General features: G+C 39.2%; 1 protein-coding gene and 1 long non-coding RNA gene across 4 annotated transcripts in view; one reads left to right on the top strand and one right to left on the bottom strand.

Moving 5' to 3' along the window:
- ATRNL1 (attractin like 1) overlaps positions 1-27,835 on the top strand; it is a 512,979-nt gene that overhangs the window by 411,492 nt on the left and 73,652 nt on the right. The window lies entirely within an intron of this gene.
- Positions 7,774-27,835, bottom strand: part of LOC307216483 — a 48,267-nt gene continuing 28,205 nt past the window's right edge. The window contains exons 2-3 of the long non-coding RNA XR_013839118.1: positions 17,793-17,870; positions 7,774-7,969 (exon numbers count right to left, since the gene is read on the bottom strand). This is a non-coding gene — a long non-coding RNA (uncharacterized lncRNA). The remainder of the gene's footprint in view (positions 7,970-17,792; positions 17,871-27,835) is intronic.

Here is a 27,835-nt window from a genome sequence, read left to right as displayed (position 1 = left end):
ACGAAACCGGACTGTTGTGCTTTCTAGGTTTGGCACTACTATTAAGGACAAATACAAGTGCTTTTGCAGAGGGGATATGTTTTCACTATCTTGTATGTTGGAGATACTCCTTTGAGAAGACCCATTTGCATCTTCTCCTTTGCAAGCTGTTCTTCTCATTCTTCTCTTTCATTTTCTTTCTTTCCCTTATCACAAGCAGTATTGTCTCTGCAGAAGTATCCATGAGAAGAAGGCACAGAAGTGGTAGTCAAGTGAGAGGCTTAATTTTGTTCTAAGTCAAATAATTTTGCTTTCAGATAACGAGAAAATAAAATGCAATGTTCGTGTAATGGTTCTAGGGGTTGCTTGTGTGTAAGTTGGCGCCACACCTGGCTGGTTTACCTGGGTGAACCCTTTCTGTCCGGACAGCCACCCATCCGTGGCTGTCTCAATCGCTGGCAGAATCCGTCAGTGGGTGTTTCTTGAACTTCTTCCAGCAAAGAAGTTCTTTGATGCCCAGTCTCCTCCTACTCTCCCTGCGCGGAAGCCTTCTGCGCAGGGAGGGTGTGGGCAGCGGAGGACCCGTGCTCTCCCCGCTGGTCTCCTGCGAGGAGTCCTGGAGCCTTCTCTCCGATTCCCCCATCTGCCCCCCTCCTCCACTGGTGCTACGCTGATTTCCTTCCCTAGCGGATGGGCTGCCTCTCTCCCTACTGGGACCCTCTCCAGCATCCCTCTGGAGCCTTGCCTCCGCCTCTGGCTCTGATGGCAGTTCCCTGACAGTTCGCTGTCAAAAAGGTTGACACTATAAATACCAGAAAGTATTAAAATCCATTGTCAATAAAAGTAAAAAGCATGAATCACTTCACATCTTGACATATTTCAAAACTGCCACACACACAGCACAAATTATAGTGTATTTGATTGCTCCAGAGATAAATAGCACTTGAGAGTTCCTCTCTCAGCATCCAGAGTTACAACTAAAGGGGTTCAATTGTTTTGTCTTTATAAGATACAAATGTGTTCAAAAAACCTAAAAGTTCTATAAGATCATGTCTGTTAATAAAATAAAATAAAAATAGGTATAACAAAGGATAATGAAAGATTTAGTCAAAGAAAGAAAGCTACATTTATGATGTTCAAAAAAAATTAACCCTTTGTATGTGTGTGTAATTTATCATGTTGAATAGCAGGGGTCCCTAAACATTTTGGGCCTAGGGCACAAGTAGAAATGTAAGAAATGTCATGGGCACCACAAAACACACATTTCACAGAAGAAAAAGTGGTGGTGCTTAGAAATCCCTCCCCCACAAAAAAACCCAGCCAAAATACTCAGAGCCCTCGTAAACAAATCATAAAGGGGGGGAAAGGCTGACAGTCCCCCACAAAACAAACAACCCTCCCCAAAATTGCTCTAGATCAGAATGTGAAAGTGAGCCACAAAGTTGTATTTTCCAGAAACCATAGAGATTGTAGTGTAACTTTTTTATTGTAGCATAACTTCTATTTTATTTGGGAAATATTTCTTAAAAACCAATAAAAACTTCTGGGTTATTTGACGGATCTTAAGCTAAATAGTAGAGTAGTATGTAATTATATTTGGAAGTGCTGTTGCATAATAAATGATTCCATTTTCTGAAGGCATCTGTCTTCAAGCTGTGCTTTTTTTTACCCAACCTAGGTGTTTTAGGAATTAATAAAGATTAAGTTATGCATAGCTTTTGAGGATGTTAATTATGTGAAGTTATCTTTTACTCAGAAGTCTACAATAATCACTTTTCAGTCTCTGAATGATAACCGAGTTCCAGTAATCAGGAAAGCATCAATACATATTAGCTGTGTAGCATCTGCTTCCTGCATCATGAAAAGACACTGTTTAGACTCTTAGAAACATTACACCCATTAACATTATGTGGGAAAAGTTAAATGAAGTAGTAGGATTGTGTAGCTGATTTATATCATGAGGTCTTGGATATCTTTTGTTTTTCTTTAGCTGCAAAATAATTCTAACAGCATTTGTACTAGTCATTGTGATCTCCAGCTCACCATATTTATGTGTGGATGCTTTCTAAATAGTTTGTGTCTGTAGAACACGAACAAAGGAAGAGGAGAGGGGTGATACCAGGCGGAAAAGAGGATGCAATTTAATTAATATTCAGACTTGATGTCTGGGATGTAGTGACTCCTTTTGCAGAATAGAAATTAAAAGGAAAATGGAAGACAGTGCAGGCTTATGGCTGCTCCATTATGTATAAGATTTTAGTTTAAAATCAGTTTTGGACAACTCACATTGGTGGATCACGGCACATGAAATAATTTCAAGATTTCATAGAAGTGTGCATTATGCTTGTCTGATATCTATATATATATCTATATCTAGATAGATATCTAGATAGATAGATAGATAGATAGATAGATAGATAGATATTTGACCAAACTGCAGGAGGCAGTGGAAGACAGGAGTGCCTTGCATGCTCTGGTCCATGGGGTCACGAAGAGTTGGACACGACTAAACGACTAAACAACAACATATATAATAATAATAACAATAATAATAATAATAATTTTTACATTGTTTTTTCATATTTTACATGTTAATGGGATCTATAGTTAGCTATCATCTTTATATTTGCAGATTTATATGTTTTACAACTTGTAAATAAATAGCTTCTGATTATTTTTTTAAGGCAATTTAAGGAGACTTTGTTACAGAGCAGAGAACACACTTGATGTTAGCAAACTTCATTTACCACGGGCACTTATTTTTGAGAACTCATTAAAAAGCTATGGTAGTGCCAAAAAACTGGAGTCATTACTTCTTCTCTTTGCCAATACTAAGAAGTCTGACCCTAAGCATAATACAATTAAACAAAGGAAAACCAGATGCTAATTATCAGGGCAAAGTCTGACAGGCTATGCAATTTACTCCTAAGAAAATTCTAGCCGCTTGAAATGTGGACAATACAGAATATTCATACATGTACAATAGAAGGCAGTTCTTTACTTAGACTAGGAAGATGAAAAACCTGTAATTTTTTCACTTCAAAATATACTTTGAAAATCAAAAGCAAATTCTATATATTACTACATATTACAAGGTATTGCTTTTGTTGAGCTGAATCCTTTGATTCATTATGTTCATATAGCACAATTGATGTTAACAGGCTTGAGCATGTGTAATTGGATGTGAGATGGCAGCATTTAATGGGACGAGTTTTGTTCATGAATGGGAAACCTGTAATCTTCCAGTAGTTGTTGAACTACAGTTTCCATCATCCATAACCATTGGTAGGCTGGCTGGGACTGATGGAAATTGGAGTCCAACAACATCTGGAGGTTCCCATCCCTTGTCTAGTCTGATGACTGCAGCCTAGGAGTTGTTGCCTTTTTAAATCCATGATATTTTTTGCCCAGTGCCCCCCCTTCATGATGTGGTCAGATATCAGTCTTATACTAGGGCCAAGTAGTGTAACCATCTTTCAGGAAGTGTAGTAGGCACCACGTTTGATGTGTTGAAGAATAATTCTAGACTCAAACATAGGACCAAATTAGTTGTCTGGCAATAATCATCACTAGCTGATTTCAAACTACTGTCACTAGCTGAGGAAGCCCCTAAAGCAGAAAGTCAAAATTAGACTATCAGGAGTTGTGGTGCCAAGACTAGCATCACTTTGGATGTCATCTTCCCGCACTCTTCATACAAATTGTTTGTGCCTTTGCCTTTGCCTCGCCAATTAAGATGCTGCCATCATTGGCTTTAGAATCAGAACACATACTACAGTCTCTACTATAGTAAGTGAAAACACACACACTAGCTATTCATATATCTTAAACTTTCATCTATGTCACTTCTTCCTCATTCTGTATGTGGGAGCAACCTGTTAGTGGAGTTCTGCTGAAGACAAGTCTGGATCCAGCCCATTCTTCAGAATCAAATCAAGAATGTGCTCACTACCATTTTTCTCCCATTGTCCTCCTGCTGCTGCTCATGCATCAACTGATGATGCCTTCACAGTTCTGGTAGCCTCGCCTAGATGGCTTCTTAAATTCTCAAACACCTACCAGAGGTTGCAGAACTCTATAAATGAGTAAATGCCATCAAAATGTGTATGAGTAAAAGTTCTTATATTTTATTTCAGTTGCACCCCCTCAAGTTTTAATTCCTGTATTTCATTTTAATGTTGCAATTATAATAACAATGAAAATTATGCTGTCACAAACTTAGCATTTCTGATGAAAATTGGGAAGGATGCTGGCAATGAGCAACTTATTTAAAACAAAATGCCTTCACTAATTAGACAAGAAATCATAAGGCTGTCAAATGAAAACTTATAATGAAAATAATTTTGGATATTTCTACACAATAAAAGTCTCTTTAAAAAAAATCCTCAAAAGACCAATTCAAACAACTCTGGGCTTATGCCAACATGCAGAATTTGTATTCTAGCTGATTTGCACACAAAAGTCAATGGTTGTTTGCTTGTTATTCAGTACACTCAGATGCAATTATTTCAGCCTATGGCCACAATACCCCAAGCAGCTATCAGAAACGTTTTCAGTAGCGTAGTAATATATGAGCATTCAATGAAAACCTGTAAGGTGGCTGTGTGGAGAAATATCAGAAACCTCTTAACGGCAAGCAGCTTAGGTATAGTCAGCACAAAAGGCTGGTTGCTTTTTTAATTGATGTCCTGGAAATATATGTAACACGTATAAATGTTTAGGGGCTAAAAATTTCAATGGTGATTGATACCAGAAACTGCAAGTGTAGCTTGCAAACCTCACCCCTAACATTCGCACAGAGAGGATCCTCTTCAGTCCTTCACACAAACTTCAGAATGAATATCTGAATACAGTTTTTAAGCACATTTAGTTGGATTCACTTAGAAGCTTCCCTGTGTTTGGGTTCTTGATAGTAGGAGGGCTTCTGTGTGTTTTTAACTGAATGCATCTATAAGGCCCTGTCAGACCTTTGTGCTGAACACATGAATATTGTGGAGATGTCGGGAATGAGGTTTGCATACGTGCCTTCTCCATTTTAAACCCTTGTGTGTTCAGGTGAAAGCCTCATTAACTCACCTCATTAGCTGAATGAAATAGATTGGAAAGAGCTTAAAATGTGATACTGGGCTTCTGCTGTTGCTTTGGCTTTGACATCTTCAGTATCCAGGCAGGACATTGTGTCTTGGCTTTGTGCCCTGGAGAGCCCTCAGGATGACTTCAGAAAATTTCTCTTCATCACGCTTTAGTAGATTGCACATGTCTAAATAATAGCCAGGTTAACTAGAAGTGGGTTGAAAAATAAGTCTTGTGTCTAAAAGGGTTTATATTCATTTGTAATGGAGCTACATCAAAAACTGGAGAGGACTTCTCACATGAAAACTCTTTAAAAGTCAGCCAATACCAGTCAAAAAAGCACAGCACTTGGCACATTAGTTTGTTAACTGACAGCGCCAAATCTTTCATCATTGAAAACTAATCTGCTTTCCCATGGCTCTGCAAAGAAAGAAAATAAAAAACCCTAGAGGTGGAAACATGTGTTTTTCTAAAATTGTCCTTTTCCAATGACATTTTCTCAGTTATGCCATCCCTAATTACTGTTCTCTATCCATCAAATTTAAGGCAGTTTCCTAAATATTGTGTAAATGGTCTATTTAGTGGATATATCAACAAGAACATGCATAGAAGTGATCCAGGAGACAAGTGATCTAATCTGGTTGGAATGGCAAAGCATAGGGTGCACAACCTTAGTTACTATAGCATTTTTCTTAGCCTTGGCAAACAGAGCTATATGGCTAGGTTCCTCTTAAGAGAAGACCTGCATGTCATATTGGGATCCACCAGGGCTAGAACCAGGTGTTAATGTATAAGGGTTTATTCATGCAGAGAAAAAGGATAAGAAAGGGTTAAGTTAGGTGTGCTGGTTAATTTTGGGTGTGCTTGTCCTGCACCTGCATCTAGTTAAGCATGAGTGAACAAGCATGTGATAGTGACTCAGCACAATCTAAAGTATAAATACACCTGTGTTTGAAGCAAGTTTGCTTTTGGCCCCCTGCCTTTGGCCAGTGCCTAGCTTGTGTTGGAATACTATAAGGAGACTGTATGCTGTGGGAAAGACTCTACTACAACTTTATGCTAAGCTGGGGAACTGCATTGTACTGACCCTACCCAAACTGTCTGGTATTAATACGTTCCATTGGCACATTCTGATGGTGTGCTGAATGGGCACTCTGCACACGCCCCAATACCAGGAGGCCTCTATTTTGGTTCAGCTGCTCTTCACGTGGTCAGCCAACAGGACTACAGTTCAGAATATCTTCTTGACATTAAAGGATTCCCAGGTACTGATGCTCGTTAACAAGGGCTATACATGACTTCCTGTTTAGGATAAGACTTTGGGTGGCAAATGTCTTGATCTGGTGAGTTGTGACTCCTAATGACCCTTAGTACTGACTCCTTGAATGACTCCTAGTTCCTAGCTTCTGATTCAGCTGCCTGTGCCTTAGGCCTGACTAGGCATAGGATTTTGCCAACTCTTCTTAGTCAAAAAGAACAGAGGGCTACTAGGATGTTGCAGAACTGTTAATGGCCTGCATCAGTGTGACACAACTGCTGAAGTGTGTCACTTAAATGTTGCAGTTGGGATGAAACACTATTATTTGCTGTTTTTCACTCAGCAGTGCACAGTTAAACTATGGAACTTGCTCTGACAGGACACAGTGATGGCCACCAACTTGGATAGCTTTAAAAGAGGTTTAGACAATTTCTTGGAAGATAGGGTATCAATGGCTACTAACCATGATGACTGTGCTTGGCCTCCATGGATGGCAGCAACATTCTTCTGAATACCAGTTGCTAGAAACCGCAGTGCAGAGGCGGTGCTTTTGTGCTCAGGTCCACTTGCAGGTTTCCCAGCAGCATCTGACTGGCTATTGTGAGAACAGGATATTGGACTAGATGGGCCATTAGCCTGATCCAGCAGGTTGTTCTTATGGCAAGACTAACTGCTATGCCTCTCTGCACTAGTGCTGTGGTACACGTTATGGTTATGTGCTGGCATCAGGACATGGACAACTGTCATGACGTGCAGTACTAAGAAATGTGCTAATAGTCTGCTTGGAATTTCCAAATGCCTTGGATGAGTCCTTTGCACTAACAAAGATGCTTGAAAAATATTGAATGAACAAAATGATCATTTTGTGGGTGGGTTAGCAAATACAAGAAAAATAAGAAAGAAGGCAGGCATAAATAATCACCATGGAAAATTATGAGGATCCCAATTATTTGGGGCGGAAGCTTTGTTTATTCATATATATGTCATGAGTGGGAAAGCTCAGGCCCAGGTGCCAAATGCAGCCCTCCAGGCTTCTTGATGTCTTCCTGCATGTTCTCTTGCACAAGTCATCCCACTAGTTAAGGGACTTTAAATTGGCACTATGTTGAATTCTCCCCCTTGTATTTGAGGTAGTGGCAGGAAAAAAATAAGGATTTTGAGTGTGTTAGGACCTAAAACAGTAAAAGTCAGTTTCAGTGTTCTTTTCCCCTCAGGATCCTTGTCAGGCATTAGACCAATCCTCAACACCAAAGATCTGGTGATATTTAATATTTGATCTAAGTATTAGAAGGAAAGCATACTCATTGATTCTTTTTAGACTGAAGAAGTATCTGCTTTCCACACCTATCATAGGAAAGGGATAGATGTGTGCAATTAAGACTTATTCCATCCTATCCATGTTAAACGAAGGTATAATGATTTAATCATTTGTTATTATTTTATTTGACTTTCAAATCTGGCTGAAGAGCTCCTATTGTTAAAAAAATTCAGATCAAGCAAACAGAGGACAAATGCTGTATCATTATTCACAACAGGCTTGGACAGCAGTTCTGTGGACTTACTGGTGTAAACCCATTCTCTCCTTCCCTGGTTTCCTTCTTATTGTTATGAACTATGTTTCTGGAAGCTGACTGATTAATTCATGGTCAGGACTGTCAGCTGGAAAAGAAAAGAGAAACATGTGGGAGAGAAATTTGCACTGCAGGTTCTGCAAAGCATCTTACAGCTGTCTTGAAATCCCACATAGAACTCTATGGGTTCCATAGTGTCCTACTGGTCTAACATCCAGCATATTTAACCGACAGCTCTGTACCAACCAACATAACTTTTTTGGAACCTTATTAACACAGAGAGAGACAAAGATCTAGGGGAAAACTTAAAATGATTTGTATGGTTAGATGATTTCCCCCATTTGCCTATATTAATTTTCTGTAAGGATATTCTAAAATCTGGCAAAACAAAATACCGTAAATCATTTATAGTGCACATAAGTCTAGCAAAAGCAGAGACAAAATCAGCAAAAATATATTTAAGGCTACTCAGCCATTTTACACTTAGATGTATGTTTAATGTTGTAGTTCTAAAATTATGTCAAACAATCCAGCTCCCTAAGCTGTTAAGTATAATTGGTTTAATTCACGCTGGCTATAAGTAATGGTGAAATAGTTTAAAACTGGAAAATTCCACAGCAATATTCTAAGGGAGCCTGAGCTTTAACTGAGTTGATCAACTATTGGGTAAAAGCCTCAGCGCCTAGGGCTTGCCGATCGAAAGGTCGGCGGTTCGATTCCCCGTGGTGGGGTGCACTCCCGTTGTTCGGTCCCAGCGCCTGCCAACCTAGCAGTTCGAAAGCACCCCCGGGTGCAAGTAGATAAATAGGGACCGCTTACTGGCGGGAAGGTAAACGGCGTTTCCGTGTGCTGCGCTGGCTCGCCAGATGCAGCTTTGTCACGCTGGCCTCGTGACCCGGAAGTGTCTCCGGACAGCGCTGGCCCCTGGCCTCTTAAGTGAGATGGGCGCACAACCCTAGAGTCTGTCAAGACTGGCCCGTATGGGCAGGGGTACCTTTACCTTTACCTATAACATGCTTAACCTTAGATCACATGAGAGGTATTGAATTTTAAATCTTGGAAGGGTGGTGCCTGGAGCTCTTTGTTCCCAGGCTTTGTGAGAATAAGGATGTAAATGAAGCTCTTGGTGTAAACAGGCTCAGGCAGAATGCAGGCTGGAATGCAGATTGTGGGAAGACATAGACATCTGCTTCTAGGTCTGCTGGAATTATTTCATATTTTGTAAGGTGCTGTGTTTATGCCTTGGACTGGTATATGCCTTATGGAACTATTTGGATGTTTTTGTTTTGTTTTGAAGAAAGTTCTGCAAGTAAAGTTTTAAATTACTGGGCCTTGACAATGTTTCATTTCAAATGGAGTCAGTTTTCACTCCATTTCTAACTTCACACTCACTTCTAACTGTGTAATATTAATATCTGCAATATAAGCAGATGCAAGACAGTTTATATCAGAACACCTGTCCAATGCCAGGCTGAGGGGCTTGATTCCCCCACTAGCACAGGTCCTGTGACATCAGAGCAGATAAACCAAAGAAATCTAGAGGCTGACCAAAGAGGGTCAGAGCAGAGCTCCACTGGGAAAGAGGTCTGATCGCACTCATTGTTCATGTGGCCAACAACAAACACTTTTATATTTAGTTGCCTTGGTATTACCGTATATACTCGAGTATAAGCCAACCCGAATATAAGCCGAGGCACCTAATTTTAGGACAGAAAACTGGGAAAACTTATTGACTCGAGTATAAGCCGGTTCACCACACCACAAACCTGGTGGTGGCAGCAGCAGAGGAGGAAGAACAAGCAGCCTGAAAGGGCTGTTTTCGGGCTACTCGCTCCTCCTCTGCCACCGCCGACAGGGGCAAAGGTGGAGGAGGAGGAAGGAACAGCCCGAAAGGGCTCCTTTTGGGCTGCTTGTCCCTCCGTTGCCACCTCTGCTGCTTGCCTGGTTGGGAGAGGCACAGTGCAGCGCAGCACCTCTCCCAGCCGCGGCTCCTGTGCCTGCCCTTGCGAGAGGCAGGCGGTGGCGGAGGGAAGAGCGGCCAGAAAGGGCTCCTTTCTCGCTGCTCGTTCCTCCACCGCCACCCACCTCACTTGGGTATAAGCCAAGGAAAGCTTTTTCAGCATAAAAATATGCTGGAAAAGTTGGTTTATATTCCAGTATATACGGTAAACCATTGTATTGCAAAATGAATGCTCTGGAACTCCTTGAAATTATTTGAATTGCTTTCCAGAAGTAAAATATTGATTTATCTAGTATGCTTAGTTAAATAAACGTAGATGTACTGCTTTGGTTTTAATCCTCTTACTATGAAATGACTGTTAATAATTTTAAATTTGTATGATTTTATTTGGACAGATTGCAGAGTCATTAGTTTGAAGCCTGTAGTATAAATGATCAAAATAATCAAAGTATTAAAACATTAAAGGACTGTAGTCATCTAGCATAACCCACAGTAGCATAGCCCACAGTTTATGCTCAAGGCTGCTGAGAAGTGGGTACAGAGGATGCTGATGGACTGGGCCCACAGCCAGCAGGGCCTCCAGACTCTGACCTTTTGCTTAAAACAATTAAGTATTGTTTAAAATGAAAATAGGCCCCTAGAAAGAAATGTATGAGGCAAAATATGCAGGTACTTTCTAAGCAAAGTCTGCAAAATGAGACTGGCTCCTCCCGCCTTTCATTGTTTTAGCTGTGTGAAGTCAGAGCTGTGATTGATGAGTAAGTTGTTTGGACACCAGGCGCTAGAAATCCCATGGGTCCTAAAGAGCATTTGTTTTCCACTCCCCTTCATGTACTTTGCCTGCTTTTGTCTAATTTTCTAGTCCTTCGAATCTACACAGTTTGCTCTTCCTTTTTTCCAAGCAACTAGGATGCATCTTCCCTGTGGTGGGGGTCATCTGAGATTAAGTCCAAAGTTTCCTGCTTTGCAAGAGCTGAAGTCCAGGCACTCATTAAAAATTCTCTGTATAGTTAACTTAAAATATGATATACATATCTGCTCAGAAGCAAGCCTCTTTGTGTTTAATGGGGCTAACTCCCAGGTAAGAATTGCAGCCTAGGCTTTGTTTTAGGGTTGGCATTAGGGCAGGTGGGGGGGGGGGAGAGCCTTTGGCTCTCTAGGCATTGCTGAACTACAACTTCTGCCATCCCTGGCCATTGAGCGTGCTTGTTAGGGACTGATGTGCACATTGCCAGTAGTAGGACTGACTTGGGATCCAACAGATCCTTGGTTGACTCAGCTCTGCCATCAAAATGTCCCAGTTGCTAGTACAAATGCATCTGCTGGTACATTTTGGCCTGACTGTACTTTGGTGGATGCAGTGAGAACATTCCCTGCTGACAGAGCCCAGCTAAGTAGAAGGAAATGTCTACTGTATCCCAATAACCAAGTAAAATATAGGATATTTATTGGATAGAATCACCTATTGATCTGAGCTATAACCTGCTGCCATAAACTGCTATGGATAAATCCTAAATGATTTAATTTTTTTATTATTGTAAAAACACACCAAAACCTGCTTATTGGTTATATTAATAAAAGGTAGCATCCAGATACTGTAAATAAATAATCAGTATTTTGGTAGTGACTAGTGACTGGCCTTTAAGAAAAGAACAACAACTTCTATCAGCTATCATTTTCACTTTCACAAGTACAAGAATACAATTGTCTGTTCCTTTTTCAAAACTAAAAATAAATAGGGTCAGCAAAGATACAATAGACTTTCTGTCATGATGATACATGAACTGTATTAATTTACTCTAATTTATCAGCTTTAATTAGGGTTGCCATACATCCAGGGGGAAACCCAGACATTCCCTTTTTTGGGTGGGCCAACATGCGCATCCAGGCAGACTTTTACATTTTAAAGGAAATGTCCGGGTTTGGAGGAGGCTGGCAGAGGCTATATACCCTGTGCACCCATGCCCTTCTTTCTCTGACTCGGGATGGCAGTGGCTTGGGCTGTCCTCTCCCCCCCCCTTTCTCCCCCTTTTTGTTCAAGATATGGCAACCATAGCTTTAATAGGAGAGGGTTTCATTTTAGCAGGTTGAAGTAGCAGTTGTATAAACTTTTGCAGCTTAGAAACACAACTATTTCATTATAAAAGAAGGGGTTATATGTGGCCCCTACTACATAAAACTTCTTTAATAATTTAGCAATACAATCCTATGTGTGTTTGCTTGAAAGTGAGTGTAGGATTTCAGTTGTAGTCATTCTTGGGCATACATTTGACATTAAAGTGTGATTTTTTTTCTGTTTGGGGGAGTATAAGATGTGCCTTCATATGCACCAGGGGAAGTGGAGAAGTCTATTGTGGCGGTTAAAGTTTGCCAACACACAAGGTGTGTTGTGAGGGATGGCATGTTCCCTGAGCTGATTCTGATAAACTCACTGTTCTTCTGTGAGCCCAAGAAGTGTCTCTTTCCTGAAATGGGCTAGCTTAGGGGGGTTCACAGTTTCAAGAAAGCTTCTGGCAACTTTTGAGCTGTTCGTTCCAGTGTTTATGATGAAATGAATAGGCTTGATTCAAAGTAATACCCAAAATAAGGGTGGTGAATTTCAATGAAAGCAAACTCAAAAGTAAATAGTGTTAACTCAGCTCTAGGTAGCATTGCATTAATTCACCCCTCCTCCTCTTGCAAGCTCCCTGGTGGCCATGAGTCCTACATTACAGTGCCGCCTGGCCCAACTCCAGTTTAAAGATAAAGAAGCCTAAGAAGGGAAAGCAGGAGAGGTCCTGAAGTTGCCTCTCAACAGTTGGCTCCTGAGTTACATACTGAGCAGGCACACAGGTACCCTAGTCACAGTTTTGCCCACAACCAAGATATGAGACACATTATATTTCTATTTAAATAATATAAATTATTTATTAAATTTGCATCTCTATATATAAATGAACATTTGCCAATTTATTACAAACTTCTTTTGTCATCTTTTTTGGAGATGCATTTCTTTTGCTGCTCGTGTGTGTAAGTGTCTAATTGGCCACACTGCTTAAAGCAGAATCCACATAGATGAAGTCAGCCTGTGATAGCACACCATAGCAAGTTTCATTTACCAACCAGCTGACCTTCAGCATCTATCTCCCCCTGTTCCTACTGTGACAGATGTATTCTGTTTGGAACCGCAAAAGAAAGCTTAATAGAAATAATGGCTTACTTAAAGCAAACCTGAATGAATGGTGATCAGCTCGTGAAAAGTGGCTTTCTCTCTGCCTTTCTTGAAACCTAGTGAAATGTAGAGCCCATCTGTTTTGCTTTTAAAGTGAAGCACATTTCAGGCAGCTGTTCCTATCTCTTAATTTATCTAAACTAGATGTGTGTTGTTCCAGAGTACTCATCTGACAAATGCTTTTGTTGTTCTATTTGTCTGCAGCTTGTATCAGCAGCATCTAAAGATGCCAACCTCTGTTGATATTTCCTTAACATGCATAACATCTTCTGTCTTCTCAGGACAACAAAGCTTTAACAATTGCATTTTTCACTGTTCTTCAGAATGTACAGATACATTTGACCGATTTGTCTGTATCTTTTGTTGAAGCTGATTCAAATAGTTTCTGTAATGATAACTGTTACATTTCAGGAAAATGGTTTGGGGTGGGGTGAGGGGAGAGGGAGTGAGACAGAAAGAAACAGAACTGCCAGAACCTGGGATTATATTCAATTCCTCAGCATGTTGTCCACTTCCTTAACATTTTATGCCAGCTACAAGTGCAATTAGCCCATCCAGTTTATGGCTATCAGATACATTCAAAAGTTTTGTCCATTAGTTTTCTAAGCTTATTATATGTGATTAATGGAACAGTTCATTTCTTGCTTTGTTGATTACAAAACAACATTCCTTGCTCAACAGAATAATATATTTCTAGAGATTCAAGTTGATGCCTGTAGGTTTCTGATATATTGTGCCCGCTTTATCTAGAAATGGACATTTTGCATCTTTATTCTAAAAAGCTCCTTTCCTTTTTTTAAAAAAGATATACATTCTAATACATCTTTTTTTTTAAAAAAAAATGTCTATTAAAGTTGAAACTTCATTTCAAGAAGCACTGCACTTTGTTTAACTCTATTTTTTTTTAGTATCCAGAGTTACTGAACCAGACTTTGCTTAATTAATAACTATAGGATGTGAGGCAGTTCCAGTGCTGCTTTTTCTATTAACTTGCAATTTCCTTTAGGAAATGAGTAAACTGAGAGGAATGGTTGCTGCAAATAAATGCAGTACAACTGTAAATTGCCAAAATGCATTTAAATAAACTGAGAAACATGGCTAAATAGAGTCTAAGCTCTGATATCCTCACTTGTCTAAGATGTTCTTTAAAATGATGGTAGGGGAGTGGGAGAGTATGAAGAATTTATTGTTTACCTGCTCTGATTCTTGTTGCTCCAAAATGTAAGTGCTAAAGATAAGCAACACAAACACCAGTTCCAGCCCAACACCACACATTATGATGTTACAGTGGTTATAGGACTTCATAGCATATCTCTCTCTCTCTCTCTCTCTCTCTCTCTCTCTCTCTCTCTCACACACACACACACACACACACACACACACACACGGAAATGATCCAAATATGAAGGTTCAGGGAATAAGAGACCAAAGACAAACAATGGTGTAAATTCCAAACTATATTTAAATGTGTGATAATGTTGTAGTGACTTGCTGTATTAAAGGTGTATCTGTGTAAGTTGTTGTTTTGTGTCAGCCAGTTGTGCCAAACTATTTAACACAGGAGCCAAACTATATAATACTGTGTTAGTAACTATGGAAGGTTGGGGACATAACATGCCAACACACACACACACACACACACACAAACACACACTCTTTTCTAGTGAAAACTGTATGTGAAACTTATATTTGCTCTTCATAATTCAACAATCTCAGGGCAGGTCACAACAATAAAGTACATTTTAAAAAGCGAAAAGATTTTAAACCAAAAGACACTCTGTTCTACTTCTACCCCATTTTATAGGCCAAACTACTAGGTTAAAAAAGAAAAGAAAAGTCTAAAAGACTAAAGGAAAAACATTTTTGTGTCATCCAGATTTCCACTACTGTGGATTTTCAGAGATTCTGGGCCTTTTTTTAAAAAAACCTGGAGTCTGTCCATTGCTTCTGTTAATCACAACTTATGAATACAGTGGTACCTCGGGTTACCGATGCTTCAGGTTACAGACTCTGCTAACCCAGAAATAGTACCTCGGGTTAAGAACTTTGTTTCAGGATGTAAACAGAAATCGCGCGGCGGCAGCGGGAGGCCCCATTAGCTAAAGTGGTGCTTCAGATTAAGAACAGTTTCAGGTTAAGAACGGACCTCTGGAACGAATTAAGTTCTTAACCCGAGGTACCACTGTAGTATTGAATAGCTCTGTTAATTTACCCAATGTCTGTCTGTCTTTGTTGTCATAAGTGGGAATGAATCATTATGATTTATTCTCATTCTATTTATTTTTTGTCTTTCATATCAAAATATAGTTACTTCACTAATTCAGATGAAAAGGGAAAATATGAAAGGAAAGTGATAATTAAAGCTGCACTGCATAGAAACAGATATCGGGGTAATTCAAGGGGCAATTCAGAGGCTTCTCATAATTAATGATAAAGGCATCATCAACAGGAAGCAATAAAAATCAGCAGGACTTGGAAACAGGAAACTTTTCAGCTAAGCTTACTAAACCCACATCCCCAAAATTGCATGGTTCCTAGTTAGCTTGCTTGTTATATAATAAATGGTCATGATTAAATCAACACTGCCTTAAAAAAGATAATTAGAGTCTTGTAATTTATGGTTGTGTGTATGTGCACCTTAATATCGGGGTTTTATCATTTATCTGAGCAGCCATGTAAAATGTATTTGTATTTTGCTTAATTTTAGCAGTATGTAAGCACCTAATTGTTTATGTACCTGAAATTACTTCTTGTTCTTGATTAATATGTGGTAGTGAGTTCATCTGAGTGTGTCTGGTTATTAAGGTTGCTTTATTAAAGTCACGTTTTAATTTCCTGAGTTAATTAAAGGTTTTTGTTGTTTTACAATCTCCCAGTTTCTGTGATGGTAGACATTGTACCTTTTTATTCATTCAGTTTCTTGTAATTTATCACAGCTGTCAATAGACGTGTTGAACTATTTACTTTGCATTTGGGTTGTAGTGATGTATAAGTGAAACATGCAGTGTTATAGTGACAAATTGCATTTGTAAATGGGATAAAATGCTTATCTTTAGTTTATATTTTAAATAAGTTTTGCAACTTAGACCTTTTTAAAAGTCATTCTAAGGCAAGCTGTGTCCCTCCAGATGTTGCTGAACTGCAACTTACATCACCCCTACATCACCCCTAACCATTGGTCATGCTGGCTTGAGCTAACGGGAGTTGGAGTCTGAGAACTTCTGGATGGCTAGTTTCCTCACTTTGTTCACCCACCATTGATTTCCATACTAATTTGTTGCTATTCATAAAAATTCTACTTGTTTTCTTATTTATTTCCCTTCCATGTATTTTGTTATTCCCATTCATGTTCATTCTCTTTTTCTTTTAGCAAACTTTAAAAAAGCAGAAAATAGGGACCTGATTATGATATCAAGATTATGGTATCAAGAACAGAAAGTTAAGAAATTCCTTACTTCATAAGGGGGGAAAAAGCAAAATAACAAGTTGGTGAAAAGATGAAGTCAATTCATAATATCACAGAGCAATATGAAATAGCTGAGTGATCTCAAGTTCATTGTATTAGACACAGTAAGCATCTTTTAAAGTTAAAATTAGCCATTTTTCTTTTCTCAGGCTTTGGTATCTGATTATTTGGTCAGATGTGAACCAGCTGAATTTCTCACAAGCTTTTTGATTTTAAGATTGCTTTTAAATCTTTAGAAATAATCCCATAAAAGCTGTTCAATGCAAATCGTTTGAAGAAACCTTTGCTAGAGGCAGCTTATAGGATTTTATAATAACAGACAATATATTAGCAGAGTTGAGTAATGTGACAAATAACCTGTCTGAATGAATAAATCAATTTTATACGTTGGCTATCTTTCACAGAAAAAAGGCATACAGAAAAATCTGAAGACACTCCCAAGGAGTTCTGATCCTAGATTGCATGGATTGGTTAGCAAGAGGAAGAATAGCCTTAGAGCCAGTTCTGGCAATATTTGAGTGGCACTTGGTTGCAAACTGTTGCTTGCATCGGGTGCCTGCCTCAGACTGGGTTGGCTGTTTTATCATAGCAACCTGTTTATGCAAAGCAATCCTATGCTTATTTGTAAGTTGTACTACTTTGATAGGTAGGAGTGTGTACCCACTTTGGACGAAACCTGAATCCCAAACCACAGCAGGCTGCTTCAGAGTGATTCAGGCTTTGATGGAGGTGAAGCAGGGTTTCAAGAAAGTAGCTTAAAGTGCTGCTCCTGAAGTCTCATTTGGAAGACCCAGGCAATGTCAGACTATTTAAAAAGATTACATTCCCCCTCTAAGCTCTCCATATAAGGAAAATAACTGGAGGGCAGATGGACAAGTAGGGGTGTAGTTTTCTGACTTGAGAGCTCTAGTTTACAACTAGAATTTTCCCGTCCCAAGACTCTTTTTCCTTCCAATCATAGTGCTCTCAGGAGAGATAATAGAAGGAACAGAAAACATCCCAACTGAAACCCCCCTGAAGCTGCCTTTCATTCAACAAGGTCCTTAGCTCCTGAAATTTTATGCACACTATTTTCATAAAAATTTCCCTCAAATATAAATTTCCCTGTTACTTACCTTAACAACTTTCTTTCTCAACCCCTCTGCCCCCTGCAGCCATCTTTCAAATTTTTTTCAGGTTAAACCTAAGGGCATGTCTATGATGTTTGTCATTTTCAGATAATGCCCCCCCCAAAAGAAAGAATAAATAATTTTCCCCAAACTTTAAATACTCACCTTGTGCAAAACCTCCTGTACCTATCTCTGTGAAATTTGGCAAACTTCATTCACTATGCCTGCAAATTTTATCCAATTCTGTCAAAAAAGTAAAAATGTTATAGCCATTTATTAATTTCCTCATGTAAGTCAATGGGGAGACATATGAAGTCTCAGATTTTCTTCAGAACTGATATGAAGTGTGCCATGCCTGAATGTTGTCCAAGTCAATCAACTTGTTTTCTGAACCAGTTTGCAAACTGACCCTTGTCTTCTGTGTATCTTGTCTCTAGCATTTATGCCCATTAGTCACTGTCACCATTATTTGTTTTCCACCCAGATTAAAAAGTGTTACTTTGCATGCAAGTCTAAACAGACATAATGAACTGGATTGATTTCTTCATATAAAAATATTGGGTGGTATTCAAGTATGGGTAAACCCATTGAAATTAATTAACATGGCTAAGTTGTTCTTTAATTTCAGGGGATTATTTTGAGAAAAGCTGAGTTGAATATCACCCATTTTATATAACATATGTTCATGTTTTTCTTAAATGTAAGTTGTTTGGAGAGCTTCAGATGACAAGTGAATAATAAGATAAATAAATGAATAAATGAAATGTAAAATCAGCTTTGCAGTGATAGATATTGTTTCACAACAGAGCAGTAACTACATGATTAAACTTGATATAGTAACACTGCCTCAAACCTTTCTTGGTCCGTACTTATTGTTTCTTCTTTATCTTAGCTTATATTGACCATCAGAGATATAAACAATAAAGGTTGTGGTATTATGGGAAAGCATATGCTGGGCATATGGCTCAATCAGACAGGGCTGCTCAAGTGATAGCCAAAAAATAAGGGTGAACTTAAAGGATACCTTTTTGGGAGCATTGCTGGATTTAATGTGGCCATCCATTTGGCCTTCTGGTTCTGCATGAAGTTTTTCATGTGGCCTATGTCCTATGACAGGCACAAACATGTTTCCAATGTCTTGTAGGTAACAGGATATCTCAGGTAAAGCATCTTCCCAAATGTCCACATTGGAATTATAGTAAATAAAACCAGGCATTGTGTAAAACATCCTTTTACAAGTTGATAAACACCATTAACTCTGATTTGGGCTTCCTAATCAGTGCTGCTCTCCTAGTGCTGTTGGACTCCAACTCCAAATGCTCATAAATGAGGGAAGCTGAAGCCTGGCTATATCTGAAGAGCCACAGGTTCCCCATCCCTGACCTAGAAGAAAGATTCCAGATAGTAAATATTGAAATAGCCATCCTTAAATGGGAGAGTATATGAAGGTTAAACAGCAAATAGTTGCTCAGTCTAGACTCTAAGCTTTAATGTATCAAGGGATAACACAGCATCTTATGGGAAGAGATGTTGTGACATTCTTACTGTTAGAGGGGTGTGTGTGTGTGTGTGTGTTATACACCTCAGCAACTATGTTCTTTTAATAGGAAGTTAATAGCTATTCAGATAAGAGGAAGAAAACATATCGCAATGTAATGATAAGGAGTTAGCACAAACAAGGAGAATTGCCAAGGACAATTTTGGGAGGGAAAGGTAACAAAATATGCAAGCCAAAACCTGCTGAAAAGGAATGATTGAGGATAACACCTTAATAAGATAATGGGAGTTTCTAAGTGGAAAACAACTCCAAATATGGTGTGTCCAATTGGAAGGCCAGGTAGAGAGTCCACAAGCTGTTCACGCATAGCTTTAGCTAATAATATTGCATAAATGATACGGGCACAAGGATTGCGTGTATTTACCTGATAGTGTAGTGAAGAGTGTATAAGAAGACCCTAAGGGCATGTACTGTTCTCAGACCATGCTTGTGGCAATAGCCTTGTGGCTGATCATTCAGAGGTGCCTTAATGATTAATAAATCTCTATTGAGCCTACCTTGTGTACCTGACTCCTCTTTCCTTAGAGGCTTTTGGCTGTCTACTCCAAGGAAGGAACCCTAGGAATTTTCCTAAGATTACCTATTGACTTCTGGGTAAAGGATCCATATACATTACAGGTTTAGATCTCAGGAAAGTGGTCTTCAAATCAGATAGACAGAGAAAGGCATAGAGAAGACAATTAGATTTAATTAACAGGGAGTGTCTACAACCTGTCTGTTGTGTCTTGGTAGAAAGCAGAAAGAGATGTCTTTCCATCAGGAACAAGAAGTGGGCCGTTGCAGTCTTCGTCTAAATATAATATTTCACAGCTGTGAATCTTCTATTACTTAGATAAATGAGAAATACAGGTATTTTTATAGTAATTTCAGCTGGGTTACAATTGTGTTGTGTTTTTTTAGCAGAAGTCAGGAAACAAAAACAGACTTGTACTGTTCAATCTATGATCATGAGCAGGTTGTGCTGAATAGACAGACATCTGTCAAGATTGTAGCAGGCATTTTATTTGTTCCTCTTTTAGCTTGGTTTAGAATGTTCTTTGTTTTCCTTTCATAGCTGTCTTTCTGACTTTGTTGACTAAGACTGCATTCTTTGCACCTTACTCCTTAATTATGGTATGATGTGGGACTAATTAGGTGCAATACGGTGCTAGCCAGGAATTGGCGTAGCAATTACATCATTATAATCACTGTAGTGCATCCATTTAAGCTTTTAATATCTTTACATACAGTGATACCTGCCAAGTTTACACAGGTCTTCTTTCTTCATGGACACAAAGCATATTCCACAAATATGAGATACTTGCATACTCTCACCCTTCTTTCACAAAGGGCAGCTGGACTTTAGTATCCTGTAACATTTTAATAGCTGATGTCACTACTGGCAAAGGGAACCTACTATTGAGAAATAGTCCTTGTTTTGAAACTGGGTACATCTGAAGGGAGTAGCTGCATACAAAAATGCCTATATAGGCAGATGTATAACAAGACTGAGTGGGCTGGAGGGGTTTTACTAGCTTGTATGAAGGCTTACCAAAGTTGGTATTCTTGTCAACTTTGCGACCCTATAATATATATCTTGTATTTGTTGCAAGTTGCTAACAGTCACCATTAATTTATTTATATTAGCACAATAAGTAAGCCATTTCAACCCCCCAGAAAAGAAATTTAAAAGTATGAATGGTTGTACTAATCATAGTAAAGGCAAGTCATCCTCAAGGACTCCATTCTGGAGTTAGAGCAACTCTTAATTTTTGAAAATAAAAGCAGTCACAGAGATCACGCGGGTGGGGGGGGGGCGTGCAGATCAGGTGTGGGGGTGAGGGAAGGAGCAGCTGCAGAGATAGGATGGGGGGAGGAGGAAGTGGATTCACCTCCACTGCATGGTTTGGATGGGAGGGGATGGGGTGCATCATGCTTCCATCAGTGGGGCAGCCGGTGGTGGCAGCCGCCAGTAAAGATGCACAACTACTGTGGCTGCTGCAGCTTTCCTGCTGACTGAGAAAATCTGCTCCGCCTTAGTGCCAGAGGAAGGTAGTGCCACGGTGCCTTGAAATGAGGACAATCAGCTGTCCTGTTCTATGTCAGCATGAGGGGAAAGCAGCACCTCGCAGCTGGCTGTGCTGTTTTTCATCAGCGTGAGCACAGCTCAGATCAGCAGCGTTATCAGCTGAGATAATCATGTGGTATTGGCAGTGTCTTGAAATTGGCCGCCCTGCTCACCCTTGCACGAGGAGTGATATATCGCTGGGTATTGCCAGGTCAAAATCGTTATTGTGGTGTGGTTTCAAAACTGATTTTGACCAATATATTGAAAAATCGCACAGCGCTAAAACAGGCCGTAAAAATTGTGATACAGTATTGCCTTGCAAAAATGACAGAAGTTTAGTTGGGGGGAGGCAAGGGATGGGGCTGCAGGCCCCTTGGGTGTGTTCTGCAGAACCCTAATTGGGAACCACGGGTAAGAGTTCCCTTCAGTAGTGCTGCTTCACTTTCAGGATTTGGCTGAGAGAGCTGCTGGGTACAAGACTGGTAGAGAGATTGAAGTCAGGGGTAAGGTAGAGAGTGGAAGAACTTGGCCAAAGTTTAAAAAGGGAGGGGAGAATGAGATTTCTTAGAGAGCGGACCCCATTTTCTGGCCATACATCTGGAGTAGTGGTACAAGTCTCTTACATACATTCTACAATTTTAGATCATCCATGGAATACTGGCAGTACTTATAGAAAGCCATGGACTGTACTTGTATTGTTCCACTGTTCTTGAAGAAATACAACATACAACAAGGCTCTTTTATCTAATAAAAAGGGCATTCTTTTATTTGAGACTCCTTTGACCAAGTTCTAAAATGACTGCCTACAACAAACCATAATAAAATTAAGGTATGTTTCCCTTGAAAAAGGAACATTTCTAGCATATTTTATTACTTTCCATTATTGAAATGCATTACTATCATCACTTATAATAGTTATGGAATGCATCACAGTCTGTGTTAAGTGCTTAGAATCAGGAAGTGCCAAAATGTTTTAGAACCATGATGTTCTCCCTTAACAAAAATGCCTTTGAATTAATTAAAAAGGATATTAATTCCTATTTTGACTGTGGGATTCTTTCATTCTCAGAGTGATTTCTGCATTGCAGTGAAAGTGGTATATCCCCAGAAGTACAGTACAACAACATATTGCCATTAGTAAGCCACTGGTGAAACCATATTATGCAACCATTCTGTTTACAGCTGCTTAATTAGAGAACTAGCTGAATCTTATTTTTAAAGGGAAAAAGATAGGTGCAAATTGGCTATCACCTATAGTATCTACAGGAGTATTCATTAATAAGATGAATTGCAAAACAATTTCGTAATGTGATATATAACTATTAACATCTCATGCTTGTTCAGCACTTCATTGGACGAGGTACAGCAGATTAAGGAACCCTCAAAGGATTGAATTTATAAAAAAGAATGTAAACACTATTCTTATACCAAAGGCCATTTCTTATCTTGTCCTTATCTTTCTTTATTTGTTTAAAAGCTTTTCTGATTTGCCAGGAAATTAAGGCAGGTAGCAAAGGTAAAAGTAAAATACAGATTTTAAAAAATCACCCCCTTTAAAAGCCAACTCAGCTGGTGAGAATGTAAGCAAAACAGTCACTGAGAAACAAGAGGGGGTATCAGCATGCTCTACAGAACCCCAAGCTTTGCAGGATATTTAGGTGAGGAAATCTAATGGGGCACTTCACCCCACACCTTGTCACAAAAAAGGCGCAAAATATGGACTGTGTTCAGTGGCCCAAAAATGCTGAATGTCTGTGGAACAGTAAGGAATGGAAAAACAACAGGGAAGGCTAATTGAATATATCTGGAAAAGGGGCATACCTGGTTTGCTGGAACACACACTATGTGTAGGCATTGTGTGTGACATCACATGTACATGTTGCGGTGGTGGGCACCCACAATCCTGAGGGCGAGATGGCACCCCTGTTCCGCACTACAACATTTTTACCACATTAAAAATAAGTTCAAGAAATAACTAAAATAGTGGCAGAATTTCAGCTAGACACTCAGTTGAAAGAGTTAAAAAGGGTCAAATGATAGCATCAAGTTTCAGGTTAGTTCTGAGAACACCCAACCAAAATGTCTTCTGGAACAAGAAAGTATTCAGATTGCAACAAGACCAAAGAGGCTTCCTGGATGTGTGAATTCGGGATACAATGCTATAGCCAAGCAGATTCTGTCCTGTATGTTCCATCAAACAATGAGGGAACACAGATCTAGGCTTTATCCAAAGTCCAGAGATAGAGATAGAGATAGAGATAGAGATAGAGATAGAGATAGAGAATGAGAAGGTAGGTTGCTACTGAAGTAAGGTGGAACTCCTATGAAAGAATAACTTTGCCTGCCATGATCCTGCTATTTATCCTCTACTTGCAATGAACAATGGTTAGGTAAGTGGTTGGGTTGTTTGGAGGATGGGGGAAGATATAATTGGGTAATTGTCCAAGCTTAGATTGTGTCAGAAAGCAGAATATTTGTAGTTATTGCACTGATTTATTTGATAACCCTGATATCAACCATCTTCTTGGTCTAATGGCAGCCATCTTAGCTTGAGCATAGGACTCAGCTGATTTACAACAGCATACAATGTGCAGCACAGGTCTCAAAAAGTGAAGTGAAAAGAGAACAGGGATCAGATAGGAAATAAAGCCACATTATTTAACAAATTAGTACAATATTTCCTGTTGCCACATTTGTCAGTGTGGCAGGCATAAAACCATAGGCAGAGACTGAAATGCAGGTCATTTTGTATGGGCATGGTTTCTCTGAAGTTCCCATGTGACCATCCCTACCTGTCCAAAGCTGGTGCTGAGAGGGCCTTTCTCCTGCCCAATCCAATGCAGAGAGCTTTTTAAGTACCCCACCTTGCTTACTGGACTCTCGGTAGGTCATGCAAGAGCTTCCATGAGATCTCAGAAAGCACTTCGGGAGGGGGGCAGTTCCTGCAATCCTGCCCCTTAAAAAACAAACAAATCTGCAATCTTCATAAAGCAGTGATTGTGTATGTAAAGTCAGCATAAGATGAGCTCTACCCGTACGTAATATGATAGGATGAAGTTGCATGGTTCTCTTCAAGGAGGTACCATTGTGCAGTTAGGCTTCAGAGATAATGGGAATTTTACTATAACATTGGCAACCTTTTGCTCCTCTGTATGAGAGAAATGTCTCATTGATTTCCTTTCTCTCAACTACGGTTGAATAGTAATAGCTTTTCTATAATACCCAAATGTATTTTTCTTATAATCCACTATGGATAAAGAGTAAGGTCTCGCAATACTAATGATACTCTTAGGAGCAAAACGTTATAAAGGATAAGACATCAACTTTGGGTCTGCCTGTGGATGGTTGAAGAGCAGGAGAAATGAAATCTCATTTATGCCTCCATCACTTTTGCACATGTTTTTCCAACATTCAGTTGCCTGCAAAGAGTATAGTATTTATAGCACAGAGTAATTTGTTACACTGCTGATTTTTTTCTCTTGCCAAAACATATTGCCAAGTTTGCATTTTATAGTCCTTTACTGATTTTTTTTAAGGAGAGTGATTCACTTTGTTCTCCATTTTTTAATAGGTATATGTGTGTATTTGTTGATCTTAGTACTTGCCAGGCATGCACCTCAGTATCAGGTACATTTGATTGCAATCATCCATTCAGACTCCTCTCTCCTTTGCCCATTCCCATTATTCATGTAGTCTCCCTTTTCCACTCTTTCTTTCCACAACCAATGTCCTCCCTAAATCCCTAGCTCTCCCTTCCGGCAGTCTCCTCTTCCCTATTTCTTAGGACCAGATCTCCTAATGCACTGGGAACAAATTACCGTATTTTTCGCTCTATAAGATGCACCAGACCACAAGACGCACCTAGTTTTTGGAGGAGGAAAACAAGAAAAAAATATTCTGAATCTCAGAAGCCAGAACAGCAAGAGGGATCGCTGCGCAGTGAAAGCAGCAATCCCTCTTGCTGTTCTGGCTTCTGGGATAGCTGCACAGCCTGCATTCGCGCCATAAGATGCACATACATTTCCCCTTACTTTTTAGGAGGGAAAAAGTGAGTCTTATAGAGCAAAAAATACGGTAATATCTGCAACTATGGCCTCACAGTAAAGTGATTTTAAAAGCTGCTGTTCTTGATCAACAGCTTTGGGATCAAGATCTGTGTTGCCTGCTGAACGATCATATTCATTTTCTTTGTCATATATTGGATAGCTGGAAATTCCATCTATTTGTGCTAGAGTATGACTTTTATAACCTTGCTGGAGTGAGACCTGTGTAAGCGATTAGAAGTAATCTTTCTATGGTTAGTATCTGCAGTGTAGTTTGTAGAGGGAAATGTCCAGACTACCTTTATCACTGTTCTGTGTTGTTGTTTTCCCTAATGTTTCAGTGAATTTTGGAAATAGAACATAATGTACTTATTTGATATAATTGTATGAACCCTGAGGATAAATATGCCTTTGACAAGAGTGAGTTAGCTGTGGCAAAAGGGAAATTGGCCAGAGAAAGGGAAATTAGCTCAATTCTCCCTTCACTTTGGTGGCAGAATTTTAAGAAGCCAAGGGAGAGAGGCCTCTCAGTAGATCACTGTTTCTGAATAGATAATAATGCTAACCTACCACATAGGGGGGTTGGAGTTTAATTAATTAAAGTTGTAAATCACTGAGAGAGTCTCAGCTGGTAAACATTGCAGTAAAGAAATGCAAAAACATCGACAATGTTCAAGTTCATTCTTGAGAATAAGCTGAAAATAAAATGTTCTATTGTACTAGGAATGGCTTTAAAGGCAAGAACATTTAGTGAGAAAGCAAAGTGAAAATAAATAAATCTGATAGCCAATAGAGATCCCTTATCCAGTTTATGAACAAATGTGCAATTGCAATATTTTCTGAAGAATATTCCCCCTGAACCATAGATTTTCCTCCAGTCAAAGCATTTGTGTAATAATTTCATTAATGCTTAAATTATTCATTGAGTATTTTTTTCTTTCAGTAAAATAATTGAGCCAACAAAAATGGTATTGAATAGTTAACAATTACTGTAAAGCTAATAATTTTGGGCAGGAATTCCAATTGTAAAGAGCCCTGAAAGGTGGACACTGGGGGGGGGGGAACTGCAGTTGTCTAGCTATCTTGCAGCTCCCCCAAACTGCTTAACAGACAGTAACAATGAGAAATCAATAGTCTTTTGTTTATCCTTGCTTGGAAATTTGAAAACACAGCACAGTATGGTAGGATTCCAAGCCCAGGTTTGGCGAACTCTTGGAAGGATCCTGAACTTCCAAAAAGAGCTTTAAATTTCTTCGATGAAACATTCCAACAGCTCTCCAGTGTAGTGTCATCATTGCACCCATGTTATAGTGGGAGCAAAAGCCAGGTACACCAGCAGAAGAAAAATAGAATTGCACAGTTAATATTTCTTGCATTGCAGATATTAGGACCACTTATTTTCCTGTTCACTCTTTTCCTGTGAAGTTTGATCTTTTGGCGGCGGTGGCGGGGGGTGGGGAACAGACCTCTTAGAGTTGCCACAAACCATAGAACGTAGCTGTGAGGATTTGAGTTTGCTCATGTTAATTGCATCAAATCAACTCACTTGATTGCTTACGTACAAAGCAATCATGTTTACTCTAGTTGGTGTTCACCAGATAAATACAGTGTTAATAATGTGATTAAGAATTAATTTTTACATTAGTGTAAATTATCATTATCTGCAAAGGGGTAATTTATTCAGGCTGCTCAGGGACTCACTTTTATTTATAGACAAATTGTGATAAGAATAGCTTTCTGATGTTTTCGTCTGGCGACACGGAAGTGATTAATGCGTAGTTGTTTGCATTCTAAGTACTTTGTGGATCAGATCAGTATTTGTGCACTGTGTCAAATTTTATTCTGCTCATGTCAAAATACTTATTACTGCTGACAGGTGTAACATACCCACATTAATTCCTTTATCCAATTTTCTAATTGCTTTTTTGGCAAGAGATGGCAGCCATTTAGTCTTTCGTGATCTATTTGTCTTTATGGCATAATAATGCACTTTTAAAAATTAGATGCACCTAGCTTTCAAATGACTGCCCAGAAAATAGATGACCAAGTACTTAAATAAAATGGGTGTTCTTTTTCTTGGAATATAAATGAATAGAGAACATTTCACACATTTAGCTCATTTCACTTTGTGATGATAGTGAATATTAAAGGATTTTATTAATCCTTTTTCATCTTTACCGGAATCTAGTTGCATACTGCTGCAAAAAAAGGAACAGAAATTCATTTGTCTAAATGAAACCTAGCCTTACCCAAAAGAACTGATCCCCAGCACTGATTTTTTGAGCAGAGCTATGCAAGCACAACCTATGTTTCTACACTGCTAGGAACAGTACAGCATCCATCTCAGCATATGTTTCCTTTTCCTCCTAGAGAGCCATGCACGTTGCCCCTAGCTGGATCAGGACAATTTTTTTGAGCTCAATAAAAATGATCTTATATTATTAAAGTCCACATTCTTGTAATATCTTAGGACCAGTGAAAAAGTCAAGAAAAATGTGACAAGCTTTTGAGTTTTCCCGCACTCATCATCAGGTGTGTGGGGTGAATTGGGGGGGGGACA

Source organism: Podarcis cretensis (genome assembly GCF_951804945.1).
Source record: "Podarcis cretensis genome assembly, chromosome: 5".
NCBI classification, from domain to species: Eukaryota; Metazoa; Chordata; class Lepidosauria; order Squamata; family Lacertidae; genus Podarcis; species Podarcis cretensis.
Note: the sequence above shows the minus strand (reverse complement) of the source record. Positions and strands in the feature narration are given on the sequence as shown.